The 6,000-nt window shown below is 40.6% G+C and overlaps 1 long non-coding RNA gene across 4 annotated transcripts in view; it reads left to right on the top strand.

Moving 5' to 3' along the window:
- Positions 1–1,999: 1,999 nt before the first annotated feature.
- LOC138737482 (uncharacterized) overlaps positions 2,000–6,000 on the top strand; it is a 45,428-nt gene continuing 41,427 nt past the window's right edge. For all 4 annotated transcript variants that reach the window (XR_011340956.1, XR_011340957.1, XR_011340958.1 and 1 more), the window contains exon 1: positions 2,000–2,201. This is a non-coding gene — a long non-coding RNA (uncharacterized lncRNA). The remainder of the gene's footprint in view (positions 2,202–6,000) is intronic.

Below are 6,000 nucleotides of genomic sequence, written 5' to 3'. Positions count from 1 at the left end.
CCATGACGAAAGGAAAGGCCACTTTGCTTGACCTGAATCTGGGTTTCGACAACAGAAGAATTGTTGCATCAGATTGTACCAAAGTAATGGTCATTTTGACTGACCCTTGCTTGGGGTTTGGAAGCATCGTGAAAGTCACTCGTTTCCTTTCCCCTCTGCAAGGAAAATGGGAGTTGTGACAACCATTCATCCAAAGATATTTCAACAAGGAATTTGGCAAGGATTTGTGAGTTTTCTATTGCTGCTGGTCTGCAATGCAACTTCCAAAGAATGGAGGTCAGTAATGATCTGAGAGGATGAGAGGAGAGGTAGAAGAGAAATGAAGAGTTGTCAAGGTTAATGTTCAGCCTTCTTATGGGCAGGATCCTTCTGTTCGGAGGGTTATCTTCTTCATTGTGTGAGCCTGAATGATCCAGAGAAGGAAGAGTCAGAGATAGACCATGTAAAGAAGGAAGAAGGAAGACAGAGATAGACAATGTAAAGAAGGAAGAAGGGTCAGAGATAGACCATGTAAAGAAGGAAGAAGGAAGAATAAAGAAGGAAGAGTCAGAGATAGACCATGTAAAGAAGGAAGAAGGAAGAGTCAGAGATAGACCATGTAAAGAAGGAAGAAGGAAGAGTCAGAGATAGATCATGTAAAGAAGGAAGAAGGAAGAGTCAGAGATAGACCATGTAAAGAAGGAAGAAGGAAGAGTCAGAGATAGATCATGTAAAGAAGAAAGAAGGAAGAGTAAAGAAGGAAGAGTCAAAGATAGACCATGTAAAGGCAAAACCATCAGGTCAAAGTTGGCAGCAAACATTTCTGAATTCAGCAAGAGTTTAAGTAGCACCATTATTCAAACAATTAGATTGGTTCTTGAAATGATAGGCAGAGCTTGAGCCCATGAAAGTACCCATAAATATATCTCTGATCAAGAGAAATGCTGGCTAGCCTCAGAGACATTGACAGCTACCCTACCTCCTCTAAGTACACCATTCTGTTCTCTCAGTTCCTCCATCGTCATTTGCACTTGCTCTGATAATGAGACATTTTGCACAGTTGCCTCTGAATTATCTTCTTTCATGCTTAACCATGGCTTCCACTCTCCTGCATTTATCAAATCTCTTGACTAATTTTCATTTATTTCCCTCGCTTTTGCTCTCACCCCTCCAACTCCTGGACAGAGCAAGAACAGAGTTCACCCTCCACCCCATCAGCCTCTGCATTCAATGGATAAACCTGTGCAATTACTGCCAGCTCCAACAAGATTCTGCCAACAGACAGATTTTCCTCCCATTCCTGAATTTCAAAGAGATTGCCCCTTTCAAAGTCAATGACCTACTCACCTTCCTACCTATTACACCCCATCAAAAGGCACTTTGCATGAGGTGTAACAACCATTCTTTCAGCTTCTCCTTTCCACCATCCAGGCATATAAACCATCAAAGAGCATTACTTTATCCAATGATGTGCATTGCATTCAGGGAACCTCTGAATTGGAGAAACTAAACAGATTAGGTGATTGCCTCACTGAGCACCTCCACTCAGTCCAGAACAGGGACTCTGAGATTCTAATTACCTGCCACTTGAAATATCTATTCACTCCAATCTCTCTGTGGAATCCCGCACTTTTAAAATTAGGCTAAATCAGAATCAAGGAACAATACCTCATCTTCCATCGGAGCATGTTGCAGCCTGCAGGACTCTATATCAAATTGAGTGTCCATGATAGCTCACTAGTTACGTAAACTCCAAGGAACTTGGTATTCTCCACACTCTCTATTACAGAGTTGTTGATGAGTAGTGGAGGGCGGTTGCTCCAGCTCCTCCAAAAGTCCATGATCATCTCTTTCATCTTGTCCACATTGTTACTCTAGGACCACTTCACGAAATTTTCCACCTCTTCACTGTAGTGTGACTCATTGTTGTTGCTGATGAGACCAACTACTGTTGTGTCATCTGCAACCTATTGACACTTGAAGCTGGATCTGGTGATGCAATCGTTGGTCAGTAGTGTGAACAGGAGTGGGCTGAGCACATAGTCCTGAGGTACTGCAGTGTGCTTGACATTCTGCTACCGATTTGGACATACCGTGGTCTTTCCGTTAGGAACTCCAGGATCCAATTACAAAGAGGGGTGTTGAATCCCAGCAAGGACAGCTTCTCCATCAGCCTCTGGGGAATGATCGTATTAAATGCCAAACTGGTCAATGAATAGCAGGTGGGCAAGGATAGAGTGAAGCAACAAAGCTATAGTATCATCTGTGGAATAGTTTCTTCTATAGGTGAATTGAAATGGATCCAGCATCTCTTGGAGGTGTGCTTTGATGCGTTCCATCACCAGATGCTCAAAGTATTTCATAAGGGTGGAGGTCAGTAGATATTGAGGCTGCGATTGTCTCCCTCTTGGGTAGCGGGATAATGGTGGCTGTCTTGAACCCTGCAGGAATGATGGACTACTGCAGTGAGATGGTTGACAATGTCCATCAATTGGTCTTCTTGCCAGTTTTCCATAACCGACCAGGTAAGTTGTCTGGTCCTGCTGTCTGGTATGGCACTAAGGAGGACAGTAGAACAGAAGGATCTGGGAATACAGATACATAGTTCCCTGAAAGTGGTGTCACAGTTAGAAATTGTCATAAGGAAAGCTTTTGGCACATTGAACTCAATAAATCAAAGTATTGAGTATAGGAGTTGGGATCTTTGGTTGAAAGTTGTACAATATATTCTTGAGGCCAAATTTGTAGTTTTATTTGCAGGTTTGGTCACTAATGACACGAAAGATATCAATAAGATTGAAAGAACACAGAATATTTACAAGGTTGTTGCCGCAATTTGAGGAACTGAGTTATGGGGAATGTTAAACAGATTAGAACTTTATTCCCGGGAAAGTAAAAGGAGGACAGGAGATTTGTCAGTGGTATACAAAATTATGATGGGCATAGACAGAGTAAATGCCAGATGGCGTTTTCCACTGACGTTGGGAGAGATAAAAACTAGAGGATTAAAGGGAAAAGGTGAAAAGTTTAAACAACCTTTAACAGTCAACAATATTTCTGTTATCTGATAAATCAGTTAGGTCAGACCAGGTAAGGATTTTAGAGTTACCGATCTTGAATGAATCTGATGGTTTTATACGACAATCCAACAGTGACATCGTTACTATTCCCGACACTTGCTTTTTATTCCAATTTATTGATTTTAAATTCTTAATCTGCCTCGTAGCATTCAAACTCAAAATCAGAATTTATTCTCATGAGCATGTCATGAAATTTGTTGTTTAGTGGCAGCATCACAGTACAAAGATCTATATAAACCACCTTACAAAATAAATTTTTTAAATAGTGCAAGAAAAAGTCAAAAGTAAGGCAGTATCTGTGGTTCATTATTCATTAAGATATATGATGGCAGAGGGAAAGAAGCAGTTCTTGTGCCGCTGAGTGCTTATCTTCAGGCTCCTCTACCTTGTTCCCAATAATAGCAGAGTGAAGAGGGCAAGGCCTGGGTGGTGGGGGTCTTTGAGGATAGAGGCTGCTTTCTTAAGACACTACCTCTTGTAGATATCCTCGATGGTGCCTGTGATGTCACAGACCGTTAACAACCCTCTGGAGATTTTTTCTCATCCTGAGTTTTGGCACCTCCATACCAGCCAGAATGTTCTCCCCAGTACACCTGTAGAAGTTTACAAGAATCTTCAGTGACATACTGAATCTTCTCAAACTCATTACAAAGCATAGCCACTGATCAGCCTTCTTCATGATTGCATCAACATGGAGGCTCCAGGGCAGATCCTCAGAGATGTTGACATCCAGGAATTTGAAGTTCTTGACCCTCTCCACTGCTGAGCCCTCGATGAGGACTGGGTCATGTTCCCGGACTTCATCCTGGTCCACAATCATCTCCTTGGTTTTGTGAATGTTGAGTGCAAGGTTGTGACCAACCAGCTGATCTATCTTCCTTCTATACGCTTCCTCATTGCCATTTGTGATTCTGCTAACAATCGTAATGTCATCAGCAAATTTGTAGATAGCATTGGAATTGTGCCTGGCCACATAGTCATAGGTGTTCACTGAATAGAGCAGTGGACTAAGCATGCATCTTTGAGGTGTGCCTGTGTTGATTGTCAGTGAGGAGATGGTTCCATTTCATAGTGACTGGTTTTCTGATGAGGAAATCAAGGATCCATTTGCAGAGGCCCAGAGTTTGGAGCTTGTTAACCAAAACTAAGGGAATAATGGTATTGAAGGCTCAGCTGTAGTCAATGAAGACCAGCTGTGTGTATGGGTTGATGTTTTCTCAGTGATCCAGTGCTTAATGGAGAGCCAGTAATATCTGGAATAACTGACAGTGCAGGCTGTTAGGTGTCACTGTGCTATTGCTCCAAAATAAAATGCCATTGGTAGAATATTGAAAACACATAATGTAAAAATAAATGGACCAATAATTTAAAGATGATGGACCTGAAGGCTTCTAAAATTCTCTTAAGGTTGCAAGATGCACGATAGACCATGGTAGAAATTGAAGCTACAATTTTTAAGTGAAAAAACTTGTTATTTTATAAATCCATTGTGCTATGAAATATTCACTTGAATGAATAACAATGCACTAACTTAAAATTAGTTTGTTCACTCTGGAGAATCTCTTTCTACGTGACTTGAATTGTGGCTGCGAAGATTGAAAACTGGGATAGGCTGGGAGCAGTCAGTGATATGTTCCAGAAAAGTAGAAAGACGTCACTTTTGAAAGGCAAAGCAATCTGAGCGTGGGCTCTATTACAACAGAACCTATTATTGAAAATTGAAATTTGAAATCTGGCACCTGGAATCTATCATTGTTTTACAAAATGCTCCCCAACAAAGATGCACATGGAGTCCATGCCTTTAAGTTTAGGCAGACCTGCTTCCTTCTGTTCAGGCTTGCTGTTTCCGCTCACATACCTACATGCAGATTTGCTGCAGTGATATCAAAAATTCTGTTTGGGTATTATGACTAGCAAGTTCTGTGTCATTTGTGCATTGGGAAAATGTATCATGTATGTGAAACTCTATGCCTCAATATGTGCTCCAGGAACCTGTAATTGCATTTTGCTTTCGATTTGAGATCTCAGTTCAGTAACCTGGCTCATGATTACCATATAAAAATACCTTTTAGTCCCTTTAAATCTGATTGACTTCTTTTGATTTAATATGTCTCTCTTCTGGAGCAATTGAAGATTATCTCCCTAGTCTTACCTGTGATCCTCTCAGAACACTGCAAGAGTTGCTGACAACAGCTTTGGGTTAAATTGGAAATTACAGTTGCAATCAGTTTCAAAGTCTAAACAAATTGTAGTTTCTCAATATCCTCAAAAATTATAAGCCACTGTTTTAATTCTGTATGGTTCACAAAGAGGGCCATGAAGATTTACTGGGGTTGGAATTCATTCCTTGTTGCACCTTTCTAAATTTCAGCTCTATTGAATATATTCAAAGTCCTTTTGCACGAGCAATATAACTGGGTCAGACACACAAGGACTGTGATTTCATGGAAAAAGTCATGGGCTGGTATTCTGCATTCACCTCCTGACTCCACAAAATTCTCATGCTCAGAGTTTAAAGCCCCTTCATTGTCACATCCTCCCTCTCTTGGTAATCTCCTCAAGGGTGATACATTTTCAAGGTATCTGTGCTCTTCTGCTACTGGCCTTATAACTATTGTAATGAATTCTGGAGCAATTAAAATTATCTCCGAATTTAATTGCTTGAATATTGACAGCTATACCTGTGTACTGAGGCCCAAAGCCATCTGACATTTATATACGCTAGTGTGGTATAGCTTTAACTTGCATTTGATAAAATTTTTAGAAGTGCCTTGAGAACTTTTGCTGCATTAAAGACACTGCATTTATATACTTGTATATGTACTCACTGGCAGAAAAAATAAGTGATTTTGAGAGGTGAAGGTTAATTGTCTGCATTGCAGCCAGAATTTCTCAAGGCAGCATTCAAATCCCAAGCAATTTTAGATGGTTCCTCACTAGC

Source organism: Narcine bancroftii, chromosome 6 (assembly GCF_036971445.1).
Source record: "Narcine bancroftii isolate sNarBan1 chromosome 6, sNarBan1.hap1, whole genome shotgun sequence".
Lineage (NCBI taxonomy): Eukaryota > Metazoa > Chordata > Chondrichthyes > Torpediniformes > Narcinidae > Narcine > Narcine bancroftii.
The sequence above is the reverse complement of the archived record's forward strand: the minus strand, read 5'-3'. Positions and strand labels throughout refer to the sequence as shown.